Genomic DNA, 23,847 nt, shown 5'->3' on the forward strand with positions numbered 1-23,847 from the left:
CGCTGGAATAAAATAAATCGTTCGCACGAATTAGAGAAATTGTTGGCATGAACTGCTACATCGTTCGCTCGATTTAATTTTTTTTTTTACCCACGGCCCCTCCCGGGCTCTATACTAGCCAGCAATAAGCTAGCTAGCTAGCTAAATTAATCAGAATAAGCAACAAAATACAAAACTTTTTACTTAATAACTAAGATAAGGTTAGATACAAGTTACCTAACTGCCTCAAACTTTAATTCAATCAAATAACTTAAACTGAGATCCAGCAAAACACTAGCTTAGCTTATTCGTTTTCAGTCAACAGTGTTCGATAGATAATAATTCTCACACTCTGTCTTAAATATTTATCTTAAAATGTAGAGTTAAATTGAGTGATGGGCCTTTTATACATAAATAATAACCAAATTCTGCTTACCATTTCCTATGGTCTCCGTTTCCCCATCTGTGAATTTGCGCCTTTTCGCTCCCTCGCATTCATTGGTAGACATGCACAGATGAGTTCTCTTTCTTTTTTTTTAATTAAGGGGTGAAAATAGCCTTGCTGTGTGGCACGTGCTATTTGCACCCAGGTGCAAATAGCACACACTGCTGCGTACACCCGGGTGCAAATAGCACACAATGCTATGTACACCCGGGTGCAAATAGCACACACTGCTATGTACACCCGGGTGCAAATAGCACACACTGCTGCGTACACCCGGGTGCAAATAGCACACACTGCTATGTACACCCGGGTGCAAATAGCACACACTGCTAAGTACACCCGGGTGCAAATAGCACACACTGCTATGTACACCCGGGTGCAAATAGCATGTGCCAAATAAAAGGAGATGCAAGAGATCAAAGATTTTTTTAATAATCTGCATTTATGTATATAATACTTTGTAATCTTATTAAGTAAAATTCGGCATTAGAGTTTTTACTATATAAACCACAGAGTTATAAACCAATGAGTTTATAGTCCAATTCAAGTAGATCATAATGCATCTTCAACCATTTTAAAATATCCTTTCAAACCTATTAGACATTTTGCATGAGAAAAATAGATGTTCCAATGTTTCTATATCTGCTTCACAGAAAGAACAAACTATACAATCTATATCAAATCTGTGTCTTCAGAAATCATTGGTAAATGTCATTAATAATTTAGCGTGAGAAAAAACAAGGAAAAGCAATATATTTGATTCTAATTTTAATAATTTCCATTTTTCACAATCAGATTCTATATCTCTCCTTTTGAGTGGGGATGGAAATAATTCTGAGGAGAACAAAGATCTTAAAACCTTATTAGTAAATCTAGACTATAGACTAACCATTCTTGGCACTATCTCTGAATATCCTAATACCCCTTTACTTAAGTGAACAATCCCCAAACATATAGCAATAATTAGCATGATATACTATATACAGATTATATTATATTTCTTACTTATTTAAGTCTCCTTTCCTATCCATTAAATAAACAACAGACCAAATTCCATTTTTTCATCCAATCTCTAGAGAACACAGATTTTCTCTTAATAACAATAAATTTGTTATTCCACAATGTAATTGTGTGAGGAGAACAATTGTGTTTGTATAAAATCTTCCAATACAATAGGATTTGACTATAAAAATATGCTAATTTAAAAGGCACCTTAGATGGCTCAAAATCACATTTCAAAGGAAATTCAATACCTCCAAGTAAAATATTTGACCAGGAAACCAAATCTAGACACTATGCCCATCTTTCAAAAATGATTTTAACCATTTCAACGTAATACTACCAATCATAGCATTAAAGGCAATCATATTCATCCCACCATCCCTTAAACATTGAACTAAAATTTTTTTCTAATATAGTGTTTGTTCCTTCAGACGAAGTCATATTGGTTTTTATTAACTTGTTGAATCATTTACTCTACTACATAGTGCTTCAGTTTTATGTAAAACGATTCTTCTAAAGATACAAATACTCTTTGTGATCAATCACTCAGAATTGACTGGCTTTTCTTCATGTTAATATTAAAATTAAACTTTTCTTCTAAATTTCTTCTAAATTTGCAATTGTAATCCCTAAATATTTTACTTCATTTTTAAATTGTATATTATTTGTTACATTTTCTGAGTGACCATTCATTGACATTAATTCACATTTTTAAAATTTATATGTGATCCAGACACTTCTGAAAAAGCAGTTTGCAGTCTGCAAACTGATTAATAACTAAATCTTTCCCCATTACATTCATGCTTTTAATCTCTTTGATGATTTAAACTGCTATTAGTTCCACTGCCACAATAAACAAATATGGGTTAGCTGGATCACCCTAACGTATTGATTTGAAATCTCTTTGCAGTCCCCCAATTGAGTGAAATAGAGCTATTGATTCTTTTATATAACATATTTATTCATTTTAGTTCTGACCAAACCCAAATTGTTCTAAAGCTTTATGAAAATCTAAAAATAAGATCTTTATCCTCAACTAAATGACTATAATCCTATAAATTCAAAATAAGTCTAATAATATTGTGTATCAATCTATTGTTAATAAACCCTGACTGTGTTTCACTTATTATCTGATATAATCTACCTTTCCGCATATTCGCAATTGCGATTTAAGGAGTGGTCTTAATGTAGATTGAGTAAATTTAAATTTTCAATTATTTTCACTTTGGTATAAGAATAATCAACCATTGTTTCATAGATGGGAGCAGACTACTAGTCTCAATATATTCTTTGACTGCGTTCAACAGCAATATCTTTATGTCTCCATGTTCTTTATGCACAAAAACACCTTATAGATGTCTGTAGTTAGCTCATCTTGACCAGGTGATTTTTCTGAAGCCATTCCTTTAATAGCAGTCTCCAGTTTCTTATCCCCAAGTCAGACTCACATTCTTCTTTAAAGTCCTTGTTAATTTTAGGAATGTGTTTTTTGTATTTTTACAGTTACAGTTTTTACTCTAGGATAGCATAATTCAGTCATTCAGCATTTACATTATGCCTCAATTAACTTATTTTTCATCACCATACATCCTTATATTATTCTTTCGTTTTTTCCTTCTTTCCTTTTTTTAAAAGTCTTTTTGTATCACTAACCCTGTAATGAAGACATGTCAAAAATGACCTATATTCATTTTCTATAGTAATTAATGTATGACTGAGTTTTTCTATAGTACAAATCTTCATTTTTACTGCCATATATTACTTTATGAAGCGTCAAGTTTACAATAACATTACCTTTGAAAACATTTGACGCCAGTAGTGAAATATAAATATAGACAATATATGATCAGGTTAAAGTTACCTTGAGAGTGAGTACATTACCTGTCCAAAAGTTACAAAATATTATTAGTAGCTATTAGCTCTTGAAGTTCTATTATACTAATCTCAATCTACTGTAGTTAGTTAACTATTGTACAAGCTTAACTAAGTACATCAGACGGCTATTAAGCTACAGTATATTTTTATGGTAATGATATTTTAGGTAACAATAACTGAAATACTTGATTAATTTAAACAATAAACTTTTTAAACAGATAAATAGTAATGTTTTATGTAGTATGACAGTTTCACACATTAGAAACAGTAGAAACAAAAAAAAAGTTAACCTTTGTTGATTTTGTAAATAGCAATCAATTACCAAGATTCTGACTTTCATACAAAGGTTGTACATATAATAATAATAATAATAATAATAATAATAATAATAATAATAATAATAATAATAATAATAATAATAATAATAATAATAGGATGAATAATAATGATAATAAAAGCTTCACAGATAATAGCAAAAAATATAATGAATAAAAATAACAATGCATACCCTAAGATGCTCTTTAATGGTCATGGAAAGCTGGCCTTTCCATTTTCCATTCTTGGTCATGATGGTCTTGCTGGTCAAACATCTTGGTTATTCTTACTCATGCTGTCAGCCACCTTGATCATTTCTGACCCATGTTGTGCATTAGAGGAGTAGTGATACAAAAATAACTTCTATTCTAAATGTAAGATAGGTAAAAAAAGGATGTATGATAATCAAACACAAGTTAATTAATGAATGCCTATAATTCTGAATCACTGAATTAATTTCAGTGAAATTTCATATATTTCATATATTAACTGTAATATCTTACTCTTTCTTCCTAGATCACCAGTAAACAATCAGTTAGTATCCTGACTCTGCCACCAAAGGGGTTCAGTGAAGTACTACTTAAAGGAAACATACCCAACACACTCTACCGTACCAAGCAAACCAGACCCTGCTCTAACGACAATCTACTATTCTGAGTGTGGTGCCCAAGGCGTTCAGTGAAGTAAACAAACAGCTTGAAGCACAGTCAAATTTACTCTAACACCTATAACTTTTCATCAACTTCTACATTGCTCAGAAACCTAAAAAACTGACAATGTAACTTTAAAACATTTTACATGGTCTCTTGCTGCACTGTAGTGGTCATTTGATAAAACAGCTCCAGCTTCTACAGTTGCAAAGTCATATCTCTGCTAAAAAAGGTTGATGAAGACCACTGTGTTGTTCTAAGATGTTCTTTGATGGCCATGGTCGTGGAAAACGAGATGTAAACTAGATGTTAATAAGCTAAATAGTATATTTAATTTGACATTGATCATGCTGTTCAACCACCTTTCCCTTCCTGGTTTTGCTGGTTAATCAGCTTGGTCATTCTTGATCACTCTTGGTTAACCAGCTGGGTCAAACTGGTCGACCAGCACTGACATTCAAGAGAACAGTTACACTGCTCCATTCTACTAAATTCAATGGAATATAAAAAATGAGCTTTCATTTATCACATCGCACAACTGCTCTGTTATACTCCACTCTAATTGAAGCTTGCAGGTCAGTTCACAAAAAAAACATGTTTTGAGCCTAACTGGCCTTAAGGGGCCTCTTTGGCCTGTTCCTCTGACCCCAAAAATCGCCGCTTGCGGCTATATTTATTATAATTATTCTTATTCTTTTTCTGCCATAGAAGTGATTGGGCAGAAGAAACCAAAAGGCCTACAGGGCTGAGGTCATATGGTAGTACTTCTCACCGCTACTCAGATTAAAAAGATGAGCCCGATCAGCCTCAAGGGGGCGCTATGGCGAAGGTCAACGTGTTAGGCCTTGTAACTCCCACACCCTGATAGCTAGAGCAAAAATTATTTCGTTATATGATTCCTTGGTTTATGGCAAATCAAAAATATGGCCGCCATATGCAAATTAATCTTACCGTGGCACACCCAAATTTACTCTAACAGCTGTAACTTTTGAATGCTTAATCTCACACTAATGCCACTTTAGACCTTTGATGCCAACATGATTCCCCAATGGTGGAACAAACTACCTTCCACTACCAGATCAGGGGAATCTCTCGCTATCTTTAAGAGACTCCTGAAGACAGAGCTCTTCAAAGAGCACTTAATCTCCTAACACCTCTAACACACTAACTACTTCTAACCCCATTTCCTTCTTCCCCTCCTTCACTTCTCTATCCCTTTATTTCCCTTCGACCTCCTTTAAGCCCTATCTAAAAATGGGTTATCTAAATTCCTATTACTTTTGTACTTCATTATTGTAAGTCGCTTTGGACAAAAGCGTCTGCCAAATGAAATGTAATGTAATGTAATGTAATGATTCTGAGGTAGCCTGTCAATCTGTGTAGGCATACGCCCGCAGGGGGCGGAGCCAAAGCTAAAAATCTGTTTCTCAGGAACCGTACAAGCTATCAACGTCTCTTTTGGCATGTATCATCTATGGCCTATGTCCTAATGGCATACCAAAGGAAAATTTGATATGTAAATTTTTGTGGTCGCTATTAGCCAATCAGGTTCCAGCAAGCTTTTGACAGGCTAAACAATGACCAATCAGGACGATACTTATACCCTACATGTATAAAATATCATCCATCATCCATTCTATCATCCATTAAAATATGGCGTCAATTGGCCTCTAGGGGGCGCTATAGCAGAAAATCAGTTATATCTAAAGGTACAAGTGGCCTAGGCATGTTATTCTTTTTGATTTGTATACGTTGCTGTAGCCCTTACAACTTTGTAATTACATGTCTTTACCAAAAATGCAAAAATTTTCATCATTGTCCAAAAGAGTAAAAGTCTTCAATCAATCAAAACAAATTTGGTCTTGATGCAATCCTGAGACCGTGTAGGTAAATAATTATTTAAAAAATCTTGACATTTTAACTATTTGTGGCCCATAAACCTTGATCAAACATGTACGTGAAAGCCTTTACAGAGTTATTTGGCCAAAACTCTGTCAAAGTTTTGAACATGTCAAAACTGTTGAAGCTACTAATTATTAATGACATTTGAAGCACATGTGCCAAGTATGAGCCAAATAAGTCTTCAGTAGGCTCTACAGTAACAAATTAACTACTTTCATTTTATTATATTTATCGCTATTTTCAAACCTAAATGGACGGAAGACAGGAACCTTTGACCCTATCAACACACAAATTTATACACATATATAGATTGATAATTTTCAGCCAAATTGGACATGTTCTCCCTCTTCAACGGCTGGAAATCTACAGCGATTTTGCAGACCGTAAGCCTGTATTATCACTTTTTTCAAACCTAAATGGACAGAAGACAGGAACCTTTGACCCTATCAACACACAAATTTACATATATGTACAGACCACCTGATCTTGACTGCCAATTTTGAGCCAAATCTGACTTTTCTTCTCTCTGCAAAAACAGAAATGCACTGATAGGAAGATTTCTCTCTTTCTGACTGATAGACTCTCAGCAGGTTATATGTGGTCTCTTGCTGCACTCTGGTGGTCATTTGGTGAAACAGCTACAGGTTAATAATTCTAAATTAAAGCTCTACTGATCTTGCTGGTCTTGCTGGTTGAACATCTTTATCCTTCTTAGTCATGCTGGTCAGCCACCTTGGTCATTCTTGTTCTTGCTCCACCCACTTAATTTTTTTTTGCAAATTATATGCAGAATATGCAAAACCTACTTTTGAAAATTTGTCTTTGGCTCCTTGACCAATCATGACATGTTTGGTGTCAAACAGTTCAGCAGAGCTTACTCCTCAATAATTAAAAAAAATTGTAAACAATATGGCCGCCATATGCAAACTAGACCTACCATGGTGCAGCAAAATTTCTTCCAACACTTTTAACTTTTGAATGCTTAACCTGACATTAATACCACTTCAGTCCTTTGATCATTACATCATTCTCAGATACTCTGTCAGTTTTTGTAGACATACACCAAAGGGGGCGGAGACAATGTTACATAGCTGTTTCTCTAGGACCATACAAGCTATCAAGCTCAGCATTGGCAATTATCATCTATTGTCCATGCACTAATGATACACCAAATGAAAACTTGATATGTACACTTTTGTGGTTACTATTAGCCAATCACATTTTCACCTTTGCCATGCTGGTCATCCAGCTTGGCCAGACAGGTCAACTGCCTTTGCCATGCTGGTCATCCAGTTTTGTCATTATGGTCAATCAGCTTGGTCATGCTGATCATACTGGTCAACCAGCTTTGTCATTCTGGTCATGCTGGTCATCCAGCTCGGTCATGCTGGTCATCCTCATCCAGTTTGGTGATGGTGGTCAACTAGCAACATGTTTTAAGCCTAACTGGCCTGCAGGGGCCTCTTTGCCTGTAATGCTCGGACCCTGTAAATCGCCGCTTGTGGCTATATTTGTATTTATTGTTATTTAATGTTATAGTTATGTTGCACTGTCATCCCTCCTGCACTTTATGTTGTCTATTGCTTATTGTTCCATGTTGCACCATGGTTACGGAGGAACATAATTTCACTACACTGTGTACCTGTACTCAGTTGTAATGACAATAAAAGCCTCTTGACTCTTGACTCTCTTGACTCTTACAGAAGACCTGGAAGACTGATTGCACCAAAGTCATGGGGAAGAGGGAAAGGGAGCAGAAAGAGTGGATGTCTCAAGAAACGTGGAAGAAGATACTGACGAGGAAAAAGTTAAAGCACAAAATAAACAGATGCAAGGATCAACAGGATAAAAAACAGACCTTACAGCACAGTACTGGGAAGTGAAGAGGTGTGCCAGATAAGACAAAAGACAGTTTGTAGAAAGTTTGACAGAGGAGGCAGAAGTAACATGTGCCAGATAAGACAAACAACATGAAGAGGTTATACGACATAACACATGCTTTGTCAGGGAAGAAATTCAACCTAAGTAAGCCAGTCAAGGATAAGAATATGATAACCATCACAAGTGATGCAGAACAAAGAACATGATGGATGGAGCATTTTGAGTTGACGTGATATACCTCAAGTCCATGAAAAATGGCAAGGCAGCAGGTCCTGACGACCTCCCTCCAGAAGCTCTCAAGGCAGATGCAGCAACCATAGCAGATATGCTACATACTGAAGATATGGGTGCAGGAGCAAGTTCCCACTGACTGGAAGCTAGGATACCTGGTGAAACTGCCCAAGAAAGGTAACCTTTCCCAGTGCTGCAGTTAGCGAGCATTTTAAGCATTTCACAATAAATGGGTGTAAGCTCTGTAAAGATTGTCTCACAATGAGTAAGAATTTAAAATGTTGATAGAGATTACATTTAAATCTAAACATATTGAAGCATGATTAACCATGAAAGCTGGACTGCTCGACCAAGAAGGACGCTCACGCAGAGAAAACATCCGAGTCTATGGCATCCCCGAGAACGCAGAGGGAAGTTGCATGGTGAGCTTCTTGGAAACGCTCCTGAAGAACCAACTGGACTACCCCGAAGCTACAGAGCTCCGCATTGAGAGGGCACATAGAGCCCTTGCACCAAAGCCCACTCAAGGTGATTTGAAACCCCGCTCCATTGTGGCAAAGTTCCAGAGTGCCCGCATGAAGGAAGACGTGCTCCGGCGGGCTTGGCAAAAGAAGGAAACCTTTTTCAACAACAGCAGATTCTTCGTCGACCATGACTACCCACCCGCAGTCCTCAAAAAACGCATGGAGTACGCTGAGGCTAAAAGAGAGCTGAAGAGTAAGAAAATTAGATTTCAAACATCTTTTCCGGCAAAGCTGAGGGTTTTCTACGAGGACGGGGCGAAGGTATATCAAACTGCTACAGAAGCTACAAGAGACATGGTCAAGCGTGGTCTCGCAGTGAAGGAAGTGCACACATCTCCAACCCTTCTTGAGGAGATAGAAAGGTTGTTTGCGTGGCAGGTGACTGAGAAACGCTGCCACAGAAAGAAAGGTAAACTGTGTGGGCCACCAGAGGAGCACTCGGTCCCTCTGTACAAGGAAAAATTGCATAGTTTCAGACCGAGATCTCCGGAGCGCGAGTGACTTTAACTGAGTAAACTGCTGCTTTCTAAACACATGCAGATTATCTAAGCATGGTCTTCTGTATTTTACACATTAGTTTCTCTAAAATGTCGAGGTTACGTCTCACCTATTTTTTTTTTCCGAGCGAGAAAAGCAGCAGATAACGCGACACTGTTCTTATTAAGGGCCCCCTTCCAAAAGCGAAGTTTTTTTTCCCCCTTACGAGGGTCTCTCAACACCAGACTCTCAAAAGGTTCAAATTTAACAAACCTCAACCTTGGAAGCCAACGTTCTGTTAAGTTTGCCAATGTTTATAATTGTTCATGTTGCATGGTTGTTTGTTAACTTACTCAAGAGGATGCCTAATTGTTTGAACTTTAATGTTTTCTATAGCGAGAGAATGACTGGGATACTACTGTATAAACAAAATGACCTATGAGGAACTTAAGACAATTTCATTTAACGTAAATGGTCTACTAAATCCTGTAAAGAAAAGCAAAATTTTGACCATAATGAAGACAGAAGGAGCATCTGTCATTTTTCTACAAGAAACCCATTTAAATGACATAGAAAATGAAAAGTTAAAACGCATGGGTTTCTCCAAAATATTTTTCTCTTCGTACAAAAATGGGAGGAGAAGGGGAGTAGCTATATTAATATCACAACGGGTAGCTTTTGAATTGCATACAATGACCAAAGATAAGGAAGGTAGGTTCATTTTAATTTCAGGAAGTGTAGATGGGGTGGAAATAACATTGTTAAATGTATATGCTCCTCCATGTAGCAATCTTAAATTTTATCAGAAAAAGGAATTAGGAATAATAGATTTGTGGAGGGATTTCTACCCAACAGGACGTGATTACACTCACTACTCATTTCCCCATTCAACATATTCTAGAATCGACTATTTTTTTTCATATAAAAAGGAGCGGCATAAAACGTTAAAATGTGAAATAGGAACCATAGACCGTTCTGATCATGCACCAGTTTCAATGTCTGTATTGCTCAGCAAAACTCAAAGAAATAGAACATGGAGACTTAACTCAAGTGTGCTTAATAATCCCCAATTTATGGAACAAATAAAACAAGAAATTCAAATGTTCTTAGAAGTTAATGATAACGGAGCAGTGGGACCTGAGTTAGTATGGGACACTCTAAAAGCTGTGTTTAGGGGTAAAATTATTAATCATTGTTCCTTTAAGAAGAACTTAAGGCAATCAACACTGAATGATTTAAATACTAAATTAAAGGAATTGGAAATTACACACAAAAAAACACAAGACCCAAATTTGATGACAGACATTCTTAGGATTAGGAACGAAATAAACCTAATGTACACCCAGGAAATAGAAAAAACATAGTATTTACAAAGCAGAAATATTATGAAGCAGGTGTAAAATCAACAAAATTGTTAGCGAAAAAAAAAAAACAACAGGCAGAAAATACTATATATAAGATAAGAGACCCACAAACTAAAATGACGCTTTTTAAAAATGAAATTCAAACAGCTTTTAAAAAATATTATGAAATATTATATTCACAACAGTGTTTTGAGGATGAAGAAAAGATTGAGGAATTTCTTAAATCACATGACTTACCAACCTTAACTGATGAACAGAATAGTGACTTAAAGGCCATAATAACAAAAGAAGAATTAGATACAGCCATCACATGCCTTAAGTCAAATAAATCCACTGGCTCAGACAGTTTCCCTAATGAATGGTATAAGGTTTTTCATGCCGAATTATCGCCATGCTTGCTTGAAGCATGCAACTCCGCCCTGATGCAGGGAAAAATGCCTCCTTCGTGGAAAGAAGCAATAATCACAGTAATCCCAAAAGAAGGGAAAGATACACTTGATTGTGAATCATACCGACCCATTTCGGTCCCTTATGTTGACTACAAATTGTATGCTAGTATAATTGCGAAACTTCCTCAAATTATAGATCAGGATAAAACAGGATTTATTCAAAACAGGCAGACACATGATAACATAAGACGCACTTTACACATTATGCATTATATAAAGGAATATAATTCTGAAGCTGCTTTGGTGAGCTTAGACGCCGGTATTAAGTCCCGCCTCTCAGTAGAAACAGCCAATCAGCTTGCTGGTTTTGCGGCGCGCGGTGTGCTGGTGGGGGGAAGCCCCTCCCCCTCAAGGTGAAATTTAGCAGCGGTATCGGGCTGCAGCAGCTTCATCTGATTTTAAAACAGATCTGGATATACGGAGATTTTTCTAACAGAAAGGTAACGGTAGGCTAACCATGTAAACTGTGACGATATGTTTCTGATAGCTGGTTAAAAATACACGTCTCTGAATCAGCCCACAGATTAAACTCACTGTAATTAATAAACTGCAGCTGTGTTAGTGAGTTAGCTTAACTCAATGACCTAGATTGGGAGTCAAGGTTTAAGAAAAATAAACTATATATGTAATGTTTAACTTGCCCTGTACCTGATCAGCTAATCACTATTTCATTTTCAAACTGTGTTTATTAAGTTAGTATTACAGGACTTACTGTGAGCTATAATTAACGACAATTCATTTAGCTAACTAGTTATCTAGAAGCCAGATGTAGTAGATAGCCAGAATTTAGTACAGTACTTTATGTTTGTAGTTTAAAGCAGTTTCCTAACCCTGATCACCTCCCCAAAATAGTGTTTTCCAGCTGATTTCAGATCTCCTCTGCCCCAGCTGGGCTCACACAAAGCTTTTTGTAGAGACAAATAAGGAGTTGCAGTCCACACTGGTTCAAACCAGTCTTTATCTCATTACAGTACATACTGTCATCCTTGCCCTAGTTTGTTTCCTGTGGCAGAGGTAAGGAGGGAGAGCAGGATGATTCTCTGTGAGGGTCTGTTCTTTGTGGGTGTGATAATTTCAAGGAAAAACAAACTGCACAAACAATTCATAAGTCCAAAGTACATTCTCCATAAACGTGCAAGTATTATAATTCAATCAGTTTGTTAAGGAAGATTAATGAATCACATCAAAAAAATACTTGAAAATTCCCCCCTTTGATTAAATAATCATCCTTAATATTTAAAAATGTTTCATCAAACAAATGCTTCAACCTCATATCTCCTTCACCCTCATTCTCGACTGGCTCAACAACAACTTGCAGCAATTGATATGATGTGAACATATGAGTTATAAAAGTAGTAAAGCAATTAAGCAAGCAGGAAGTAATACATAGTAACAAAAATATCACACAGAGTACGGGTATAATCATGGTAAAAGTATCAGTATCTCTATGGGTACCATTAAGTTGCATTAAAAGTGTCATATGAGTCTGAGTATATTTCAAAGACAAATGGGTCTGCTGCAGCATAAGCATAACAAACATTGTGTACACCTGACGTATGATCGTTTTCATTATTGCGTTGTTGTCACTTCACGTGAGGTCGGAGCCTTTTTTGCACGAAGTATGGTCCACCCACGTTCCTCGTTCTTCCACATTCACAGCCATGCAAGAAGCACCTGGTGGAGTCCCGTCCACTTGTTCCAACTTCATCTGTGGAGGTCCTATGTCAGCACCCAGTCACCTGGCTTATAGTCATAGAGGGGCTGGTCAGCTGGCTGGGTAGCACTGCCTTCACCTGCTTAAACACAGAGAGAAGCGTCTCGATACGCCGTAAGTAAATGGTCAGTAACTGATTATCAAGAGGTGGTGAGCCTAGTCCTGTATTTGGAGGCCTGCCAAACGCTATTTCAAATGCATTGAGGCCTGTTCTCGCTTGTGACCTGGATCTGCTTTGCCAGAGAACCAGGGGAAGGCACTTAACCCAATTAAGGCCTGTTTGTTGTGTAATTTTTTCCAAACCATTCTTGACAGTTCCATTAACCCTTTCAACTTTTCCAGCACTGGCAGGATGGTAACTGCAATGTTTTCTCATGTCTATTCCCAAGTTCTTAGTCAGACAGATTGACCCTGTGTGTACAAATGGTGATACATCGTTGCAGGCCCCACCTAGGGATGATTTTGCTACTGCATCGCCATCCTGGATACCTGTGGGAAAAGCGTCAACCCATTTACTAAACTTGCATACGCAGACGAGGAGAAACTTCTTCCCTTCTGCTGGTGTTAGTTCTACAAAATCAATCTGCCAATGTTGAAATGATTTTGTCGCTGGGGGGTGCCATACTGGTTGATGCAAGAGAGGCTGCAAATGCCTGTGTGTGTTTTGTGCACATTTGAGGAATGAGAAATGAAGCTTTTTACTGGGAAAATAGGTGTTCTCACTGGTGAATCTGGGCATGGTACTACAACCCAAATTTCATTAACGCTTAAAATTCTGGCCTAATCCCTTTCAAAGCCTCAGGTTTTAGGGGATACTGGGCCTGTTTTGGTCTATATGTAGACTTTAGTGTATTTTGCACTTGTTTACAGCCCTTGATCAGCCCCACATTATGTTTACTAGACACCCACAGGTGAGGAGGGAAGTGAAACTATTTCCAGTTCCTTCTCTTCTGTGAGTGTGGCTGCTTGCATGAGGGGGGGTGAGCCAAAAATCTCCATAGACGGCCTGCAGTTCAAGCAATAATGAAAAGACTTCCTCTAAGTATTTGTGGAGTCACTGTGGGTATGGTGGAAAAATGCCAGTCCTTTGTTTTAAAAGGTTTTGCTGTCCATGGTCTAAATCCTCCCAGGGAATGGATGGACTAGCCCGTGCTAGTGAAATGAGAGGATGTGAGTCATGTATGGTGAATATTTTACCCTGCTGTTCAGTCAAAAGGACCACAGCTGCTACCATGTTTTCATTCCACAATAGTGTAGTTGTGAATTTAAAAAAAAATTGCTTCGCATACTCTTTGTCTGGATCAGATCTAATATGGGTGACACAGTCCAAACCTTTTGTTTCCAAATCAACTGATCAAATCTCTCTGGAATCACCACTCTGGCTCCCAAGAGGAAATTATTGATTACCATCCCTTCATCTGATGCAAGACCATGTGTAGGCATAGCATAGACATTAACTCCCTGGCCAATAAGTTCACAGGACAACCAGAAGACATCAAAAAACAATATGAAAACATTGTTACTATCGACATACTTAATGGTCATGTTGTAAGCTGCTACACAATATGGAGAGGAAGTGCGTCAATGGGTCCCCTCAGGCTGTCCTGCCCCTCTGCCGCCCATCACTGGTCAGTTGTCTCACTGGAGCCCTGGGCCTGATCTTGGCAATTCCGAGCAAAATGTCCATATTTTCCACAGGTGCTGCAGTGGTTAATCCAGTATTCTCCTTCTTCAAAGGATTTGTTGCTGCCGCTGCTGTCTTGGCTGGAAAACTGGCCCGTTGCCAGCAAATCCGCCTCTCCCCGCTTTTTTCTCTTTTCCCAGGTTGGGCGACAAGTCCTCAGGTTCTCCAAACTTTCTTTATTCAATTTGTTGGGGGTCAGGTAGGCTAGAGGCTGCTTCTATAATGTCGTTATCAGTCTAGTACCGATGTACCAGCAGAGGTCCGTCTGTTCCTGCCACCTCCACCATAGAAAAAGCTCCGCTCACCTGGACAGCTTCAACCATTAGTCCTGTTCCAGGGCTATTGTACAGGCAGAATCTCTCATCGCCTCCTGTTTTCTCCATTCCAGTCATGTGGCATCTTGTGCGAGCAGCCATGGGTGGGATAAATGTCTCTGTTGGGGAACCGGCTGCATCATCCAGAAGATTTTGTGCTTCTGCGTAGAGGCCATGCTGTGCTGGCAGGTGTGAGTGGCTGCGGTGGTGGCTGGTCCGCCGCCGCTGCTGCTCCTTCGCCCTGGGCTCCGGCTTCTGGCTGCCTCCTTTTTGGTTGGGTCAGAACTGACTGTGATTGAGACACTACATTAAAATGACCTACCATCTCGCCCCCTTGTAGATTCCCTGATGGAAAACAACAGGAAAATGTTATCCATACATTACATTATTAGTCCCATAATCCCACTTATCTGGCTAAACAATGCTGCACTGTGCACCTTAGGGTTGTATACATTTTTTTTTGCTAATTGGTATCCCATTTTGGGTCCTCTCGTTTGGCCTTTGTCCTCAGAAATTTAGTCCCGAAACAAAGACCTCCCACTTCCCTGTCACTATCAATATTCTTCTGAATTAATTGACACTCTTCCCCATGGTCCGGACCTATTACTCTAAAAAACATCTTTTAATAGAGGCCTCACTATGATCACACCGTCAGGCACCTAGCCTCGACTTACACGTAATCATTACAGCAACATGTAATTACAGCTTGTCCATGGTGGAGTGCCTGAAGGTAGGTGGAGGGACTAAACAAATAAATCTGATCAACAAATCAAAGTCTGTCACTCACCACCTTGATGTTCACTGATGAGAGCGTCCTCGGTGTGCATTCAGCTGTCCTTCCCCCCTCGCACCTCCAATTTATCCAGTTTGTGAGGCCAAAAAAATTAATTCCAATCTTAATTTAGGCCTCATAATATCACTGAGACAGCTTTGGTTAAAATAACGGTCTGCTTTTTGCCGCCAACCAAGGCTGTTTTTCTCTACTGGTACATCTTGATCTGAGTGCATCTAGATCGAACTATCTATTTAGAAAGATTAAAGAACATGGTCTCTAATGGAGGATGTTGATTCAGCATTTACTTTTAGTAATTTTTGTCACACACACACAAAACTTTCTTTGGTTTTACTCTTTCTGGGGACATTTTTGTTAAATATTTTATAATAAAAGTTGTACATTTTGATGTACTCTCAATCTGTTATGTCTTTTCAGTTTGATGCTACGATGTCTCAACCTGCTAAACTTTGGATCATACTTCAAGAACATGACAATTCGTAGACAAGACTTACCTTCTGGAATCCCTGATCCTGTGGACAGACTTCATTCTCTTGTGCAACAGACATTTCAAATTGAGGGTAATTTCACTTTGCATTTTAAAGATGCTGATTTTAGAGAGTATTTTTCTCTGAATTTAGTAAGTAATGTCAAGGCCAAAGACACACTTAAGGTTTTTGAATTCCTTATGGTCACCTCGACCTTGACTAATCTGCACAGCTCCTGCCCAAACTGAACAGTAAGTGCCATTTATCCTCAATGTGACAGTTGCTTATCTGGATCCCAAGATCCCACTGTGATTCTCTCACCACCAGAGCACATGACACCGCTCTCAGTGATGGCCTGCACAATTTCCGATACCTCATTTTGCCTAAAACACAGCTTGTGCTTGCATCAGGTAATGAGGCTTTCGAGAAGGAGGGAATTCCTACCACAATTCTTCCTAATATGCTCAAGAAATTGTCCGAAACCATTTATCAGTTTGTTGCCTGTCCTACAAGTGCACAATTGAACCATGTTTTCGAAGCATTGATTCAAAACCATCCTTGTCTCTGAAAACCAGGTTCATTTAATGGATGTTATGGATGGCAGCAAAGGCATATAAAATGGTCAATTACAAATACAAACTTTGAACATTCGAGCGCCCTGAGCTTTAAGTGAACTCTTTGAAAAAGAAGCGAGCACATGAGAAGGCAGCTGCAAAAATGTAAAGAAGCCAAGAAAGGCAAAGATGAATTACCTGCCCCCTCACCCACAAAGAGAAACAAAAGAAAGTCAGGAGCAAGTCAGACTGGACCACTTGGGTGAAGTAAAGAAGAGAAATATCTTTAATATTATCAGTGAGAAAATGGCAGGGACATTCTCCATTTGCAGACAGGAAGTTGTCAACCTAGCCCCACCTGTCGATGCTTGCAAAGAATGCTGGCCTGCTCTTTTTGATGTAAGTGCCTTAATGAAATACCTTACTAGTTCTTGACTCTAGTCCTACAATAGTCTTGCGCATTTTATTGTTTTCTGGTGGGGAAACAAAAATGTATGGCAGAGAGTATTCCAGGAGAGTATCAGCCACATAAATAATAGTTGTTTAATGTTTAGTGAAAGCATGTTTATTACACAATAAACATGCTTTCACTTAACATTAAACAACTATTATAACATGTTGAATTAAAATAAAAATATTTTTGTGTCGCTTTGAGTATTGTTGCCTCAAGAGATGGTTTTACTATGTAACCTTGAAGCATTTGGAAATAGAAGATGAGGAGTTTCTTTCTGTTATGTTGTCTGTTAACAAATGTGGTCTAATCTACAAGAAAGCAGTTTGGTGGGTGAAGTGCACAGGGGTGTGTTTCCCGTAAACGATCAATCTTAGTGAATAACGAACAAACTAACAAATGACGTGAGGAAAGAACAAGGCAGTTCTGTGAGTGTTTCCCAAAAAGCTGCGCAAAGCGAAAATTAACGAACAAGTTTACAGAACGTCTTTGTTGACTCCTCCCCCAAAACAGGCGCTCAATCGAACCACAAACATAAACATATAGTATATTAATATATATTATATTAATATTATTATCATTATTATAAAATAATAGAATAATACATATACGTATGTTTCTGTATATATATATATATATATATATATATATATATATATTTTTTTATATATATATATATATATATATATATATATATATATATATATATATTGGTATTTTAATCTCAGTATCTTCATGAGGGAGAGTCACCTGGAATAGTTTTCTCATCGTCTTGAAGGAAGGAGTTTCTCAGCTTTTCTCAGCTTAAATCGTCGAAAAACAGTCTTTACTACATTCAACACACAAATTAACCCAAAAAACGTAAGAAATTATGAAAACGTGATGTTAGTGCATTTTAGACAGTTACATGTTTTTAGATCTTTTAGTGCAAACACCTTGGACCTGTTTTCTATTCTGTGGTTGTCTCCATGTGATACCATCCTTTTCTAGAGATAAGAGCTCATCTACAGAGGGAGTCAGGAGAGAGTGCATGTTTTGTTTCTTTTCTCCAAACCAAATACATGGCACACAAATGTTGCTTTTCCTTTCTTTAGGCTGTACTTTAAAAAACTGACAAAAAAATATCATATGGTGTGACTGCATACTCTTTTTTTAAACAGGCTATTGTTTGAACGCCTTTGGGGAGTGGGGGCTTTCCTTCTTAGAAGGATACTGAAAGTTACAGGATTAATTATCGCTCTTTATTCTTTCTGAAAAATCAAGTATATCTAGCACTTCTGCTTCAGTTTCATTTTGCACTGTCACATGGTGTGTCACATTATACACAAAAATGCCAAAATGAAATTATTTTTCACTCAATATTACCTTTAAAACTATATTGTCATATTGTAGTTAGCATGGTTTTAGCATAAAGCCACATTGCTTAAAGTCATGCTAAGTATATGAATCGTCATATGGTGTTTTCTTGTCACACTATGATATGAACTGCATTTAAATACATAAATAATGCTATTTCATACATATGTTGTAGCTAAAAGTTAAGTGTTTTAAGTTTTTCATTCGCTTAACACATTTTTATAGTATATCATTCATAAATGTAATATTTATACAGCAACACTCACTCATTCATGCAGATTCAGTATAAAAAGAAATTTTTGTTTAAAAATATTCACTTGTTCTTCAACAACTTTGTGATTCTTCTGTAACTAAAAATTATTTCAATCACTTGCCAAATCAAGTTTGTTTGTTAGCTAAATGCAGCTAATACAGATTTTTTCATACAGATTGTTGTGTGGTGTGATTCGTTATATGGTGAGACACCTATGTGTGTAAATAATGAAAAACAATGCAACAGGTAACATATTTGCATGTGAGCAATGCTATTCTTTTATACAGTATTGATAAAGAATCAGGATACTTACATTATCATATTACATTTCTAATTTAATACATAACATGTCACACCATATGACCATTTTGTCACTAAGTTCATAAACTAATGAATACATATAAATTTCAAGAAAAAAATCTACAAGACCAAATATAGATTTGGGAAGATAAGAGTTGGTACAACCAAGTGATTTCCATGACTTAATTTTGAGGGTATTATAATATTAATCCACATATGTTAACCACCCTTTCATTTTCTGAAAACCGTATACCTTGGTTTAATCATACACATTTCCCCAATGTCTCACATTTCCTCATTCGTCTCATGATTAGAGACTAATGAAAACTTTGTAATATTTGTAATAATATATTGTAATAAAATGTAATATCTTTCAACAGGTTCCGTTTTATTTGTAATTACTAGTTAAAAGATTCTTGTGTACACATGCACAGTCTTGTGTACACATGCACAGTTTTTGCTAGATTGGCTGTAGATGATGACTGATCCACTTGCTGCTCATGGCAATCAACAGACACATTTACACAGCTAGCTAAACAGTATCATAGCTCAGGTTACATTCAGATAATCTTGTGATCCTTTTTGGAAATCTTTAATATTTTTGCACTAGCAAACTCCCAACTCTGGAATAACCTTCCCGAATATGTTTGGGACTCAAGACCCTGTCTCAAAAGTCTAGATTAAACACTTACTTGTTTAGTTTAGCTTTTGGTAATTAATGTTTTTTTCCTTTAGATAAGGCTGCATATCCAGGGGTTCATGGGCATAGGGAATCATGGTTCCTGTTCTCTGTTTCACACGAATCCAGTCAAAACTAATTCCATCTTTCTGCCTTCCTCCGAGTTAATGACACCTGTCTGACACGATCAATGATGGGAATAACGGCGTTACTTTTTTCAGTAACGAGTAATCTAACTAATTACTCTGACTGTCACTATAACGCTGTTACTGCACGTTACTTTAGCCGCTCAATTAACTTTTTTTTTTCTTCGCGCATACAGACAAAGGCGCAAGTGTGTGTGTGTGCGTTGTGTGCGTGAGTCACAAGGGAGGGAGGAATGAGATAACTGCACGCACTCTATTCATCTGGCTTATAAAACACGCTCTGAGAAGGATGGGGGGGGGTTTACGGGGGCGAGTAACAAAAGTAACTCAATAGTTACTTTTACTGGTAAATAGTACTTTTATTATGGAGTAACTCAGTTAGTAACTCAGTTACTTTTTTGAAGAAGTAACTAGTAACTATAACTAATTACTTTTTCAAAGTAACATGCCCAACACTGGACACAATACCAATGGATGTTGGACCTATAGGATCTTATGTCACCTGTCGGCCAGATTGATGGAAGTTTCTGGAAGTCAGCCTTCCCCATCACCCACCACAGTTCAGCTGCCCATCATCCAATTTAATCACCTGCCTTAGACTAGCTGTTCACTCTCCACTACTGATCGTAACAAAGTTTACGTGAACTGCTTTCATTACATATGTTGCTATACACATGGATATATTACCCTTAATGCAAGTTTAGTGTAAACACCATATGACATTCCTCAAGACTCTTTCAGTCGTAAACCTGGGATTTAAGTCCTTTAATGCTTAACATCTGGAACTATGCACAATTGGGGTGTGCCAACAGCACCATCGCCAGGACAAGGACGGGACTGCGGATATGAGAGAGTTTTTAAAACTTAATTCCATGAATCCACCAAATGTAACACCAAGTTAAAAGTTTATGCTTAGCTATTTCTGCAAAGCACTAAGAAATAAGATTCATGAAGTTAAAAGAAATGTTCTAAACTTGGGGTTCCATTTTCAACATTGCAGGCTCAAATTCTGTGGTGTAAGAAGAAAACCCTCTTCCCCCACCGTCAGGCAAGGGCCAGCAACCTTATCTATCTGCAGAGGGAAGAGAATTTCTCACTAAGAAGTATTACTTAAAATATATATTGACTATATAAAAAAAGGTGTTTTACAGAATATTTACTAAATAACGTGCCACTTCTGGTACATGTGTTTGGATGTGTCCTGATTAAATTTTCCTACACAGTCAAGTCTGAATCAACAAAGTTTAACTAGCATTTGATAAATTAGCTTTATTTGTTTATCAGTGGTTTTATCCATGTTGTATTATCTTTTAAGTTATTTAATTGGGTTTAATTAATAACATGACACTTGATCTCTTATCTCAGTATTATCTTAAATGTTACAAAACTGTTTATGGGCAAAACATATAATTTACATTTACATTTTTGATTCAATTGTAAGATTGTTGTTTCCTGAATTTATCCTTACAAACTGGTATGCTGAAGACTATTTTGATCCACTGTTTAATTGAATTTTCTTTTGGTTTGGTCTATTAGTAAAATAAAAAATCTCTCACTAGTCGAAGCATGGTGGCACATGTGGGGTTTTTTATGGCTCTTGGTGAACAGACCCTTTCTTCCCGCCAAGGTTTGAAATTGCTCTTAAAACCAATGAAAACACTCCTTCCCCCAAAGGGCCACAGAGCCAATCGTAGCTCGAGGTCCGAAGCAGGCCAGAGAGACACTCACAGTTCAGTTGAGTTAGACAGAGAGTTGCAGTTAGAAGCTCCAGTGAGAAGTTCAGAGGAGACAGACAGTTCAGTTTAGGGAGCCCAGAGGGCAGTTCAGTTTTAGGGAGCCCAGAGATGGAGGAAGGACAGACAGAGAGGAGTTTGGAGTCTAGCTCTTTAGGCTAGTTTAGTTTAGTCAGCTTAGTTTTAGCATTCTTAGTACAACTCATTTAACCTTCTTCAAGCATAATGGTATTAGTTATTCTAGTTTAAAATAACTAAGCTATTTTATGATCTACGAAGTTCTTCTGCTCGCCAAGATAGTTAATTCAGTAAACCAACTAGACCAACCGACGGATCACCAAAAGGGTACTCCAGCCAAGCCAGCTCCGGGGAAGGCTCTCCTGTGCCAAAACTAGAAGCGGGTGTCGACCAGGTGCGCCGTTGGCCCACAGAGCACCATCCTGCGGATAGGTTCGCGATCGACCTGCTAGGGGTGCAAGATGCAAGCCAATCAAGAGGTTTAAACAGCGGATGGAACCGATGGGGAGCCCCTTTGTGGACGTCTGAGAGTAAGACATCTGGGTATTCCTTTTATCAATTGGTGTTTTGGTTGGTCAAGTCTTGTTTGGTTATTGTCCTTAACTCTTTTCTTAGTATAGATTCATTTTTAGTTATTTGACGAAAATATCAATTTTAGTGTTCTCATTGGATCGTTTTGATCTAATTACACTTAGCACATTATTTAGAAATCCTCACTTAATAGATTTATTAATCTTTATTCCTTTCATACCAGTATTATAACGTGTTTGTTCGTTTGTTTCTCATTTATTATTATACACTATGATTTGATATCTAATGGCTACATTTATGACATCTGTGTGATTTAATAAAATACTTTTATATTACAAAACCTGTAATTTCAGTGTGTTTTCTGGAGAATTCCTTTCACCTGTAGAAGCCACACCCTGAGATGTATTGTGTTTAATTAATTGATTAATTAGTTTATTAATTAATGTAATTAAATTAATTGAATAACTGTCGCGAAATTAAAATGTTTCAACATCTCAATTAGCACCAGGTATTAAACTACGGAGCTCGCTACAATTAAGTTACATTTAAAACTCACATTGCTGATTTAACACACAAAACATTTGCTGTGTGTTTGCAATGTATATTTTTATTTTTTTTTAACCTGTTCATCCTATACACAATGCAAAATATGATTTTCTGTATACCTTTTTAATTTCATGTGGTAGATTGCTCACACTCCAGCAAAGGCAAATATGTTAGAACATAGTTCATTATTACGTTTATTGGAAAGTGAAGAGAGCTTTGTGCAGCCTCGTAAAAAGAAATCTGTGCTCATTGAGGACATAGCATCAACACGTAAAGGTATTCTACATGCCAGAGTATGTAATATTTGTATCTCAACAAAAAATAAGTTATGTGACATCCCACAAATTCTTTAATCATGTTCTTGTTTTTCTTACATAAAGTTACCAGATATTGTGAAAAAACTGAAGGAGGTTGTGTCAGCAAAGTTGAAAGTAAGGGCAGAGGCAGTATGCATTGACAATTTGTTATACTTTGAGAAAACCATTTTTACAGCCTGATATGTGTCAAAGTAAAATTTGTGTGAATGGCTGGACCCAAGTTTTACCAGTAGAGCACAGGCCAAAGCATCAGACTGCCCCTTTCAGTGCTCTGTGTACCTTTGAGGAAAAAAATACTGATACATTTAAAGGAAGAAATATATTTAAGGTTTATTTATCCAAATATAAAATGTCATGTGAACTTAATTTGAACAAAAAGTGCAGTATGCAGCTATAGTGACAGCATTCAGGCTGAGTACATACATGGTGCTGTTAAAAAGGATTATAAAGATAAAGTATTTAAAGTATTAAGAACTGATAAAACACATGCCCTGTTGTTTTGACACTGTTGGCTGTAATTGTGTATTTGCCTGCCTAGACTTGCTCTGCTTTAACAGGGTGTAGTGGTGCTCAGACAGACACTTTTAATAATCAGTTCATACTTAGATCATCTGTATTTCCCCAGTTTTTTTCATAGTCTTGATTTTTGTGAAGTCAGATGATGTAATTTCCCATGCTGAAAGCTGCCCGTATTTCACATCATGGTTTTATTTCTAAAGCTTAAACTAAATTGATGTTTAAATTTAGCAATTTAGAAACATAGTGCTGAGCTCCTCTCTCTTTCTCTCCTTAGAGAGATGTTGTGGAAAAATGGTGGTTTGGAGTGAAAGAATAATGTTGAATGCTGATTTAGGATCAAAGCGAGTAACAAATCTTTATTGAAGTCAGACATTGTAG

At 37.3% G+C, this 23,847-nt stretch overlaps 1 long non-coding RNA gene across 1 annotated transcript in view; it reads right to left on the minus strand.

Annotated features, from left to right (window-relative positions):
• The window catches only part of LOC125805058 (uncharacterized), a 34,238-nt gene extending 14,518 nt beyond the window's left edge, over positions 1-19,720 (minus strand). Inside the window, exon 1 of the long non-coding RNA XR_007441340.1 lies at positions 19,667-19,720. This is a non-coding gene — a long non-coding RNA (uncharacterized LOC125805058). The remainder of the gene's footprint in view (positions 1-19,666) is intronic.
• Between the last annotated feature and the right edge of the window lie 4,127 nt (positions 19,721-23,847).

Source organism: Astyanax mexicanus, chromosome 11 (genome assembly GCF_023375975.1).
Source record: "Astyanax mexicanus isolate ESR-SI-001 chromosome 11, AstMex3_surface, whole genome shotgun sequence".
Classification (NCBI taxonomy): Eukaryota; Metazoa; Chordata; class Actinopteri; order Characiformes; family Acestrorhamphidae; genus Astyanax; species Astyanax mexicanus.